Here is a 13,494-nt window from a genome sequence, read left to right on the forward strand (position 1 = left end):
AAGTCACACGAGCATTGAATAAAATAAAAATTCCCCAGAAGTAAAATTCTCATCCACTGCTACATCCTTCTTCTTTCTCACATTGCCTAATCCAATATAATCCATATAAAATGTATCTTCTAAATTGTCTTCCTTGCCCGTCTCTTTGACCATTAAACCATTTCTTTGGATACTTGCACTACTATTTCAAGTGCAAGGTTCTTGCTGTTACTTTCAAGACCCTACATAATTCTGCCCTATCTATTAATCTGCTTTTGACATTTTTTGACATTATCGTTTTTCTCCATTGTCATCCTCAACCTCACCACTGAACTACTGATGCCAGCTTCAGCACTTTGTGCACTTATTATTATATGGATCATCATTTTGAAGCTCACTCACAAAGACATCCAGCAGACCCAACTCTCTCCTGAAAACCCACTTCAACACCTACAAGAAATTAAGTAGATGATTGTGGTGGGCTTGCAGGGTACTTGAGAATGAACAGCCTATAATCTTTATATTTAAAAAATGGTGAGCCAGGTGTTCTCAATCACCAGTTTACTCCTATTTTGCCTCCCTTACATCTTCTGCCTCTCTGTCTCTTCAAACAAAAGTTCTTCAGGGACCACACCTTCTTTTGTGCTCCTACATAATTAGCATGCATAATTGTTGTTATGGGGAACAAAAAATACCACCACATCGAAGGAAACCCCATTCTCTGTGATGAGGATAGTAAGATCTTATTGGGTGTGAAGGGATGCTCATCTTACCATTTAGACCTAGGGCAGTATGGAATCCTGTCATGCCAATAATGCACTTAGCCAGCTTTCTGTGATGGCATTTACTGTGAATATGTTTCTGATTTGAGCATATACAGTCTTCTGAAATGACAAAATAAATTACTTACCTGAATTCAAGTCAATAGAACTACCTAAAAATCAGAACTGAAGTACAATAAATTACCACTAATTTAATATAGTCAGATCACCATCAGAGGATCTCGGAGTATCAAGAAAACAAAACCTTACTGTTCCAAACTTATTGACACACCTCTTTCAATGATGGCCAGTTTGATGTAACCATGCCATGCCATATTTCTCCTTCTTGGTACAGGGGCAGGGCTCTTGGGGAAGCATGCTGGTGCGAGATAAGATTTCTTAGAATGCACTATTCAAAAATCCACCTCTTTGTGCTTGTAAAAGGATGGCCACCCTTCAGTTCCTGCTGCTGGAAAGGCATATGTGCAAGGGACTCAAAGACATAACCATAACTGCCTCACACCCCATCTGAGATCACCTGGGGGCTATAGGATCCTGGTGGGTGTATAAATTGCTTCCTCCAAATTAAATGAAAAGACCCCCCTGCTTCCTAAATTCCTGCTCAGCACACCTATGCATAAGCAGACAGCATTGTCCCTATACTCTTGTTAGTGTTGTTGCTCACTTGCTTAAATATCAATAGAATTACAAGTAATAAAGAAAAATCCTCAATTATATATACCAGATGCACAAACAATCTTGTGAATGAATGCATACTATATATGGAACCATAAGCATCTCTCTACAAATCGTATTTTCATCGGTTCATGCAGCTTACCTCTGAAGTTTTGTGAAGATTCACAAACTCAAAGGTAAACTTTAACAACAGAAGGAAACTGTTTCACTCCTGTTTTCAAAGTATTGACATAAATACAGAAACAATGACTGTAAAGCAGAGTATCAAAAAAATCATCTGTGGCAGATCATCAGCCAGCCAGGATTCCAGCCAGCGGACTCACATGAGAGTACCACAAAGGGAACTCAAAGACCATTAAGAAGTCTGGCTGAGATTCTGTACTGCATCTTCAGGAAGCTTTGAGCCAACTTTTTTTTCCATTTTCTGGGCTTCCCATTAGTGGCTTAAACTCTGGAGACCCCCAATATATTTTTCCTCTCTCCATCTCTACCCTCAATGCCAAAAATTGTGAGGTACCTGTGTAGTGCAGTCTGCCTGTGCTGGGAGTACTATTTCTTGGACAGAAAAGAGCTCTCTGAGTCTGGAGCATAATATAAAGACTGAACTTCAGCTTGGGAGGGATTCTATCTGTGTACAGTTAGAGAATTTTGGACCTGCAGTTTTGTACTTACAAAAAGAATTATAAGGTCAAATCTGAGTACCTGCCCTTCTAACTATCTGTTCTGTACCCTGAAGTAGGATGAGAATAAGAAACATACTGAGATATGCACCTGGCCTCAACTGAATTCCAGAGGCAAAGAAATATCCCTAAATGAGGACCGGTTCAAACAAATTCCCAAACCACACCCTTAAAAGGTTTTAAAATGATGCATGTACATTTCAGCTTATTTCAGAAAAATAAGGCTGTACCCAGCCAGACACATCTTTTCTTCCACATACTAGTGAGATAATATTTGTTAGCATTATAAAACAATAAAATCCAATTGGGTGCTCCACTACCTAATCTGTCTCTTTCCCCTATTGGAACAATGCTGTTTGTTTAGGACCAGCTGCTCTCCTGAGTTTTAGAGTTATCAGTCATATTCTGCTAGAGAGACATTCTGAGGTAGAAGAAATTCCTTAAAGGAATTCAAAAGGCAAACTAAAAGGCATTTTAGAACAATTTTGAAAAATAATATCGATTACTTGCTAATCTGATTCCAGCTACATGTACCTTTCTCTCTTCTTTAGCATGTCTGTCAAATAATGTAATTAATAAGGACTGACAATGTGACTTTTTCTGCAAACCAGTGGTGGTTGTATTAGAGTATTTCATTTTTAAAATTATTGTGATGTTAAATGGCTTTAATTGCTGACATTCTCCTGATTCACAGAGCATTTTTATCACATTTATTAAAAAAGGCCAAAGTTTATTTTACAATCTGCAATAAAGCAGAACACAAAAACAGCAATTGGCTCACTGCTCCTAACCCATTAGTTTTATACACAGACTGCATATTATTCTTGCTCTATAAGTGATGTGAAAAGCAAAATTGAAGTCCTATACAAAATTTGATCATCTTACTTAATAACAACAGATGCTCAGAGCGGTGGCATTTTGAAAAGAGCTCTGTATGCTACTGGTTATTAAATGGCAGGACATTTGGCATGCTCTAGCATTATACCATTTGAAAGCCATAGAGTCACATAAATGGCCGAGGAGAGCTAGAAAAAATTTAACTCCTGTCTGCATAACAAAAATTCACTTCATTTAGATGTTAAATGGCAGAACTGCATTTCAAAAGAAAAGTCTATAAAACTTAGTAGAGTCAACTGCATCTTTTTATCTAAAAGATGCAAGAAAACAAAATTTGGGGGAAAGGAGAAATGGTTTGACAGCGTGGGTGTGCAGCCTTAACTGAGCATTCTAATGGGTTTGGCTGCTTTGTAGCAAAACCTGGTGCCATTTGGAAAAGGATTTGGCACAAAATTTTCTTCTTTATTTTAAAATAGCAATATCCACAATATGTATTCAGAGTAAAGAAAATGCAGCATATATTGATAACATATTTATCACTGTGATTTTGTTTCTTGGTCTATAGATAGAATAGTTATTGGCTAGATATTTAGCTTTAACATTAGAATCATTATTGTCCATCATGTAAATGCACTGACAGAGCAGGTAGTGCATGTATTTTCACATCAATTGGGTATTTGGTTAGAAATGTGTATATTATAAAAAATTCTGAGAAAAAGTGATGCATTCACATAGAAACTAAATTTTTTTACAGTCAGTAATAATTCAGAATTTTTAAAACAAATTGAGGCAAAGGACTATGTTGTATTAATTGGGGCTACAGTTGTGAGCTCACCTATGAAAAGCGTGTGAAAGTTCATATAATGTCACCACAATCTATAGTAACAATGCTGATGGGAAAAGAATAAAAAATGAACAAGGGCGAAAGAGACTGAGTTAATCCAAATACAATTCAAGACTGTGTTAGGCTCATGCCTGGTACACAAGAACAATGTGAAATTAGAATTCAGTTAATCAAAATGGAGTGTCAGAGATTAGGACTAATCGGAGGACAAAATAATGAGGTGATGGGCAATCCCACCCAAAATTCTGTTTTGGGGTTTGGGAAGGGATAAAATGCTACTCAAATGCTGGATAACTGAAAAAAGGGAATGAGTGAATTTTACCATCATGGCTGGCACCTCCACCACCTCCTGGGATTCTGAGCCTTCATCCTGATCCTGAAAGCTATTCAATCTCGAAATGACATTGTCACCTTTATTTGTCTCCAGCTATATCCCAAACACCTTCTCAATGTGAGACTTTGTCTCTTCCCTGGCACCACTGTGTCCTTTTTCTTCTGTACTTCGTTCTTTTCTTTCCCACTTGTAAGCCTGTGGCTAGAGAGCCCTATAACATCAATGTGTGAAACAGCCTGATGCTGGTACAAGTTTGCTAGGTCTCAAAACGGCTAATAAGACCATGCGCTTTGCATGTTTTTCCAATCATAAGGTTGAAATTAAGGGTATGTCTACACTACAGCATTATTTCGAAATATCTTATTTTGAAATTACATGTCTACACACAAAATGCATTTCGAAATAGCTTTTTGCTATTTCAAAATAGCGCGTCCACACTGATTGGATGCTGAATCACAGTTAAGGCCAGCCAGAACTGGTTCCAGAAGGGCATCAGTTCAGAAGTTACCTTGTGGCCAGGACGGCCAGCAGGGCACCCTGGGAAGGGCTGGAGGCCTCCTATTTCGAAATAAGCGTCTATACAGCACTTATTTCGAAATAGCAATTTTGAAATTGGCACTATTCCTTGTGGAATGAGGTTTAGCAATTTCAAAGTAAGACCTCCACTATTTTGAATTAATTTCAAAATATCAGTTGGCTTGTGAGATGCTAGAAAAGTTATTTCGAAATAACTTTGCTGTGTAGACCTACCCTAAGAGTCAATACCACAGAAAGAAGCTACATTTTCCATTATTGCTGTTCTTTTCTCTCCTCCTTTTGTGTACATAGTGTTTTATCTTCTAGAAATTGGAATCAGATATTCTTAACAACTGCGACAGCCACAGCCTGCCTCAACTACTTCTCTTTTCCCAAAAGGACAGTCATTACCATCTAAGAGACTGTCAAACAAGAGGCTTTCTTTCTAAAAACTCTCTGCAGTTAAAAGGAAAGGGAATAAGGGATATTGTAAAAATGAAAGCCTTACTTAGTATTAAATGTTTCAAATGCTTTAACTGTTTTTTCCTGTAACTTGAATAAAGGTTTTAAAAGATTTTTAATGATTGGTTTGCTTCAATTCTAAGCAGCTGCCAAATCCTGAACCTTGTTTAACTGTTTATTGTTGGACAGTTTGGGTATGTCTAGACGACATGGCTCTGTCGCCAGAGCCATGTAGATTAGTTTACTAGACATACGCAAATGAAGCGGCGATTTAAATAATCGCCTCTTCATTTAAATTAAAATGGCTGCTGTGCTGAGCTGATCAGCTGTTTGTCGGCTCAGTATGGTAGTCTGGACACTCTGCAGTCGACATCAAAGGCATTTGTCGACCTCTCCAGTAAACCTCATCCCACGAGGCATACCGGGGAGGTCGACAAATGCCTTTGATGTTGACCGCGGAGTGTCCAGACTACCATGCTCAGCCGACAAATAGCTGATCGGCTCAGCACAGCAGCCATTTTAATTTAAATGAAGTGGCGATTATTTAAAACGCCGCTTCATTTGCGTATGTCTAGTAAACTAATCTACATGGCTCTGTCGCAAGAGGCATGTAGTCTAGACATACCCTTTCAGTGTCATGTTAACATCTTTTGACTCTGGAGTAATTTACACTGTACATTCATCAAGGCAAAAATTATCATGTCTAGCATATTTTGTCTATAATAAAGCAGCAATGTCCTAAAAAAACTCAACCTTAAGCACTTACAATGTCCATATTGGACATTTTACTAAGCATACAGCTTAAAATAGCCAGTTAATTACAAAATTCAGGAAAGGATTCACTGATCCATTATTGTGTGCATGTGATTTTCATGGTTACTTAATAAATCTTAAAGATAAGGGAGTTATAATGGAATTACTTATGTACCCTTAACTATGGGCTTGCAAATGATGGTTCTATAATGAAGGGTATACTGTTTGTTTTATGCTAATCTGCCTTCAATGTGACAGACTGTCACCTGCATGGGGGGTAACTTTCAGCACAATATTAGCCCATATGGCACAAGCTAAATTGTATCTAAGCTATGGGCTAATTATGGATGAGTTAATAAAACCAAGCAATGTCATTCTGGCCATTTCTTCTGGTCCTTTGCCGACACCCTCCCTTCCCCTGCAGCGAGTAATTGCCTGTGTTGCTCTCTTAAACTATTTTCAGTTTTCTTTCTGACAGTTACTGTGGAGCTCTATGTTCAAGACACAACAATCCCTTTAGCTCATTCTCTCCAAAAAAATCATAGAACATAAGAACGGTCATACCCGGTCAGACCAAAAATCCATTTAGCCCGGTATCCTATCTTCCAACTGAGGGAGTGAACAGAACAGGAATAATCAAGTGATCCCTCTCCTGTCATCCATTTCCAGACCCTGACAAACAGAGGCTAGGGACAACATTCCTACCATCCTGGCTAATAAGTATTGATGGACCTAACCTCCATGAATTTATTTAGTTCTTGTTTGAATCCTGTTAAAGTCCTGGTCTTCACAACATCCTCTGGCAAGGAGTTCCACAGGTTGACTGTGCGCTGCATGAAGAAAAAAACATTTTTTTGTTTGTTTTAAACCTGCTACCTATTCATTTCATTTGATGACCTCTTTGCTCTTATGTTATGGGAACAAATAAACAACTTTTCCATATTCACTTTTGTTGGGTGGTGTAAAATTAATAGGGGTCTGGAATGGCCTTGTTGCATTAGTGGTTCTGGGTTCAGCCACAGCATTAGGCTTAAACATGTTTTTTCCCTTCGTTTTGTAGCCTAGGAAAATAGATAAGCATGTAGCTGCTCTAACTTGTGTCTTTTGCTTATCCTCATTGGCACTGTATAAATCTCTTCAGGGTTAAAATCCTTGTAATCTCTGTAACCTTTTAGTTTGTAGCATAGGAATGTGTTGATTTAATTAGAAATTATGTAAATATTAATTAGGGGCAGATGTAATTGTATTCATTATTTGCTTATTAATATTCATTTTATGGGAGTTGACATTACTAAATAAGGTTTTAGGAAAAGTAGTGATAGACATGTGAATTAACATACTAAAATAGATAAAAGAGTCTGACTAATGGCAGGTTGTTGCCATTCAGACATTGTGTTGAATGTCCAAGGTAAAAGTGCGTAGGCAATATAGTGGTTCTGTTTTCCCCATCTGCTCCTGGGTCGCCTGTTTCTTCTCTAACAACTTTTTGCACACCAATCATGATTTTACAGACCTCTATCATATCCCCCCTTAGGGTACGTCTAGACTACATGCCTCTGTCGCCAGAGGCATGTAGATTAGGCTACCAGACATAGTAAAATGAAGCGGCGAGTTAAATAATCGCCACTTCATTTAAATTTACATGGCTGCCGCGCTGAGCCGACAAACAACTGATCAGCTGTTTGTCGGCTCAGCGCGATAGTCTGGACGCGCGGGTGGCGACATCAAAGGTATTTGTTGACCACCCCGGTATACCTTATCCCAGGAGGCATACCTGAGTGGTCGACAAATACCTTTGATTTCGACACCCGCGCGTCCAGACTATCGCGCTGAGCCGACAAACAGCTGATCAGCTGTTTGTCAGCTCAGCGCGGCAGCCATGTAAATTTAAATGAAGCGGCGATTATTTAAATTGCCGCTTCATTTTACTATGTCTGGTAGCCTAATCTACATGCCTCTGGCGACAGAGGCATGTAGTCTAGCCGTACCCTTAGTCTCTTCTTTTCTAAGCTGAGAATTTCCAGTCTTCTTCATCTCTCTTCATATGGCACCTGTTTCAAACCACTTAACATTTTTGTTGCCCTGGGTTATTCTTTATACTTTTTCCAGGTAACAAATTTCCTCTGCTAATCTGTAAGCATTATAACTCACCAAATCTTAAATCAACCAGGTAAAATTTGCATAGAAACCTGTTTGGACAGCAGTGATATACCAGATAGGCTTTACTATATCGAAGAACCTGTTAACATATGCTTGCTTACTTAACCACAGGGATGAAATTGACACAGGAATTTGCCATTTAATGAGCATCCCCAGTGGCAGAAACTCCACAAAGACAGGAATCAACAGGAAATGGCAGTTATAGGCACTGACTCTGTGGGTGCAGAACACCTACCAGTTGCCAAGCTCCCACCTGCAAGTGCTCCTTCCCCCATGCCTCTTGCCCGCTAGTGGCCCTGCTGACCAAATCCTCCCTCTCCTTCCCCCCTCCCTCCCCCCCCCCCCCCAGTGCTTTCAGAGTGCTGCAAACAGATGATTTTCAGCACTCAAGAAGTTTTAGGAGTGAGAGGAGCAGGGATGGGGCATGCTCAGGGCAGGAAGCAGAGAAGAGATGGGGCAGGAGCAGGACCTTAGGGTAGGGGTAGAATGGCTATGGGGCAGGGGAGGAGCATGGGTGTGGCCTGGGATGGAGGAACACCTCCTGGGTAGATGGGAAGTCAATATCTTGGATGGTAGTAACTTTAGTAGGCCATTTTATTAGCTGGAAGATAAGCTCAAACATAAATGTTTTGCCAGACTAGTCCTCAGCCCATATACCGTCCTCCTCTCTAAAAAAGAAGGCCCTTAAAAGTCAGCCACTTTCACTCACTTATTCCGGAATCCCATTTCACTGCGTGTGTAGACACGGGCATTTACTTCGGGCTAGTCAATTTTTAAAATGGCGACCAGCCGGGAACATGCAAATCAAGCGTGGTATATTTAAATCCCGTGCTTCATTTTCAATTCTGGTCGCCTTCATTAGCCTCTCTAGATCGATCTAGGGGGCTAATGTAGACGTATCCTCAGAGAATAGACTGACTCTGGGTCCAAAGAGAGGCAAAGTGATGTGCCCAGTGAATCAGAGCTGCTGGCATTTGGTGAGGTCTGGTCCAGTGGCAGAGGGATTTTGCAGCTGGCTGCTCAGCTTGGACTAATACACACAGAACCTGCACAGTGCTGTCTCCACTCCTGCTGCAGACCTTCAAGCGCACGCGCCCACGTAAGCATCTGGGACACTGAATCCAGCGGTGATGAGGAGTCCTGTGGCATCTTATAGACTAACAGATATATTTGAGCATAAGCTTTCGTGAGCAAAGACCCACTTCGTCAGATGTGTGAGGTGGAAATTCCAGAGGCAGGTGTAAATTTACAGGCATAAGAAAAGGGTACCAATCAAGAGTAAGGCTAGAGATAACGAGGTCAATTCAGTCAGGGAGTATGAGTCCCGCTTCTAGCAGCCGATGTGGAAGTGTGAAAACCAAGGCTATGTTTACACTGGCGGGTTCTTGCACAAGAACCCACGGAACATCCACACTGTCTGCCTGTTCTTGCGCAAGAAGAGTTACAGAAGATGTCAGAAGATAGGGCTTCTTGCGCAAGAGCTATGCTGTTTTCTAACAGGTGTAAGCCCTCTTGCGCAGGAGCTCTTGCGCAAGAAGGCAGTATGGACGCATAGCGGCGGTTTCTTGCGCAAGAAAGCCCTATCACTAAAATCAGAGCTTTCTTGAGCAAGAGAGCATCCACGGTGCCATGGATGCTCTTGCGCAAAAGCACATGGCAGTGTGGACATATTCTCACACAAGAGTTCTTGCACAAGAACCCGCCAGTGTAGACATAGCCCAAGAGAGGAGAAACTGCTTTTGTAGTTGGCTAGCCATTCACAGTCTTTGTTTAATTCTAAATTGATGGTATCAAATTTGCAGATGAACTGTAGCTCAGCAGTTTCTCTTTGTAGTCTTGAAGTTTTTTTGTTGCAGTATGGCTACCTTTAAATCTGCTATTGTGTGGGAGATTGAAATATTCTCCTACAGGTTTTTATATATTACCATTCCTTATATCTGATATGATATTTCCACTACATGCATCTGACGAAGTGGGTCTTTGCCCACGAAAGCTTATGCTCCCATAAATCTGTTAGTTTAAAAGGTGCTACAGGACTCCTTGTTGCTTTTGCAGATTCAGACTAAGATGGCTACCCCTCTGATACTTAAATCCAGAGGAGTGCACACTCAGAGGGTGGGATAAATGGTGGCAGTGCAAATGCCAGATAGATAAGTTTCCTTTCTTTCTGTGTACTTTTTAATTGATTTTGTTCACTTTCTATCTGTTAAACTCAGTTCTTTAAGTTTTAAGTAAAGGTGTGTTAATTCTAATGTACTCAATTAGATATATCTTATTTATAACTGTTGTCTTGGACTTAGTTCCAGGTTATTACTGGAATAATTTTATTCCTGGAGGCTCCCAAGGCACACCATCAGTGTGCAGGGCCAGCAAGGAGGAGGCACAGTCATTGTATATTCTTTAGGCACAATGGACTGCAGCAAGGGGGTGGATAGGAAATCCCCAACTAAACAATATCACCACTGGTGTACTCAGGATCTCCTTTTATGTTAAAAACATTAGGCACCCAGGCACGCATGTGAGTGTGACCTGCTCCCAAGTAACCCATGAAGGAGAAGGGGGGAGGTACATTTAAAGGTGTATTATATAGCAAATGAAGTCATAGTCAGACATCATTCCCTCTCCCAGTGAAGCCCCTTAAGGAGTCAGCAGGCGTAGCACTGATTATCTCAGGCACTGTAGTCTCCCAGGGAGTAAGACTGTTCTAACTCTACCCTGCTGTACCCACCATAGTGAACCTGGCCTTTGGTCTTTGTTTTCCTTAGTGTAACATACACCTTTGACTGTCACAAACAGCCAAATCATGGGAGATGTTGAGTACCTGATGTGTGTCTGAAAATTCCACTGAATTCAATGGGAGCTTCAGGCACTCAGCTTCATTAAGGATTTGGTCCAGAATGCCTACATAAGTAAATTTAATAATTCCACTTGTTCCTCAGGAGATTATGTCATCAAACTAACAATATTTAATACAAAATGTCCAATGGCCGAAAATTAGCAGGCTTAGAGTCTTACAAACTCAATACCCTTCTAGTCCAAACATTATCATTGTAAAATAGGCAACTCCAAAAGGAAATACCATGATACTAGTTTACTTTGGAGCTATTACTTCCACATTACACACTCATATCAGTTTGAATACAAATGTGTAAGCAATAAGTAGAGCTCTTGCTCTTTATTTCCTGTCAGGAATGATACCATGTTTAACCCAAAGATTGTCAAATATGTGAAATTATGGAGGTAACTGACTTTAAATTCTTCTTCTGTTAAGAAATATTTCATTTGGAACCTGAACTGTTTTTCTACTTCCAAATTTTATTGTTGACCTGGTTTTTCCTCATTCACTATTTTCCCCTTCTTCCCTCAGTTTGTAGTCACAGTTTTGCAAAGTGCTCTATTCCCAACTGGTGATTCACCACTAGAGATGTACTAGTAGGATAAATTCACACCTGTGCAGAAAGCAAGTGAGTTACTTGTATAAGGCCTAAGCATCACTTAGTACTACCAGTGGGCCAGATTCTGCCACCATTATTCATGATGATTAGTATCTTACTCCATGAATGGTTCCATTGATTTCCTTTAAGCTAATCACAGATTAAGATACTACTCAATTTGAGTAAGGGTGGCAGCATCCAGCCCTAACTCAGCTTTCTAAAGCAATCAGGGCATAGATTTTTTCCTTATTCTCTGGCAAGGTACTGAGCATCTCCTGCAAGATATCAATTGTCCTCAGCGCCTTGCAAAAAACAGTACCTTGTAGGTATAGGATGCCAAAGAGAATTTTTAGGAATTTCCTACTACACAGCTGTAGAATAAAATATATCCCCATGCTTTCTTTTATTGTAGAAAAATCTTGGTGAATGACCAATTAGGCACCTTGACCAGGCTGGTTTTCTAATGCAAAAATACTGTAGTGCATTTTGCCTCAAAGTCTTAAGTCTTATAAATCGCTATTCGGGTTGCTTTCTTCTTGTTATTTGTTCCTCATCTGTATCTCCTTCTGTTTGATGAGATCTAAAGATTAGACCATTTAAAGGAACACAGGGTTTACTATACACATTATTTTTGCATGATCGTAGACCATTTTCTTACAGTGAGCTGAGAATGGAATAAAACTGATCATATGTGCCCTATTCGTAAGGTCAACCACCAAAATGCTTTAGTTACAGTTTTGTGCAATGTTTCTATCATTATTTTATTATCTTTGAATGCCCCACACTCAGTAACAAAAGGATTTTAGAAGCAACTCATACAATCAATCTGTGCCACCAATTCATGTTGCTCTTCTTTGTTTACTTCATAGTTATAAATGTGGACATTTTAAAAATACTTACTATACATTTGCTATACTTGTTTTCATCATCAACTGGAGATTAGCCTGAGGTGCAAAATTGGGATGTAGAGAGGATAGAAACCATCCCAACCACAGGCTGCCCAGGTTGGGCTTATGTCTACTCAAAAGTCAACAACACAACAGCGGTCAGCTTACACAGCAAAGCAATGTTGCTCTGAGAGAATGAAAACTTGCCCCTCATTTACACCAAGGCCTTTTTATATTGCTTTGGCAATGGAGTGGATGTCAATTACTCTAATATCTGTTGCTAAAAATCAGAATGTCTCCATCAACATATCAATGCTAATAGCGTTAATATATTTTTATAACTGTTAAAGGTAAAAAAGAGGATACGTTTTTGCTTCACAACAACTGGGCTCCATCCAGCTCCAAATGACCAATAACACTGTTCCCCCATGCTTCCTTCTCTGCCGTGGCCCCATTCAGTGTTACATGGGTGTCCAACTTCTCTCTCTTCTTCCAACCCCTCTTTTGGCAGTAAGGCTTATAGGAATGGCTTTAGTAAAACCATCAGACTCAATGCACTTCCAAACATTCTGTGCCTTGGAGATTTCTTGCTTGGCTGATTAACAATAAAGAAATCTTATAGGGACAAAGATCTTCAGGCCTCTCCCTGGAAACCTGCTCTGAAACAGAGGTCAGTCATGAACAAAAGAGATGACTCATCATCAACAAGGACAAATGCAAAATACTCCACTTAAGGAAGAACAATCAATTTCACACATACAAAATGGGAAATGACTGTTTACAGGCTCACCAATAAGGGAGGCAAAGGGAGCAATAGCCCTGGGGCTTGGTGATTCAAAAAGGCCCAGGGTTCCCGGTCACTGATCTTGCTAGGCAGCTGGAGCCCTAGGCTCTTTAAATCACTACTGGAGCAGGGCACATTTCAGGTAGTGCTGCGGGCTGGCTGAGCAGAGCCCTGCCCCCTTTGCCTGAAGCCTCACCCTTTCTGGAGATGCAGAGTTGCTGCCCACGCACACTTTGTCCATGGGACCACAGATGTTGTTGGCTTCCATGTCTAGGGAACAGTACTGTAGAAAGAGATCTAGGGGTCATAGTGGACACAAGCTAAATATTAATCAACAGTGTAACACTGTTGCAAAAAGGCAGACATC

This window comes from Pelodiscus sinensis, chromosome 8, assembly GCF_049634645.1.
Source record: "Pelodiscus sinensis isolate JC-2024 chromosome 8, ASM4963464v1, whole genome shotgun sequence".
NCBI classification, from domain to species: Eukaryota; Metazoa; Chordata; order Testudines; family Trionychidae; genus Pelodiscus; species Pelodiscus sinensis.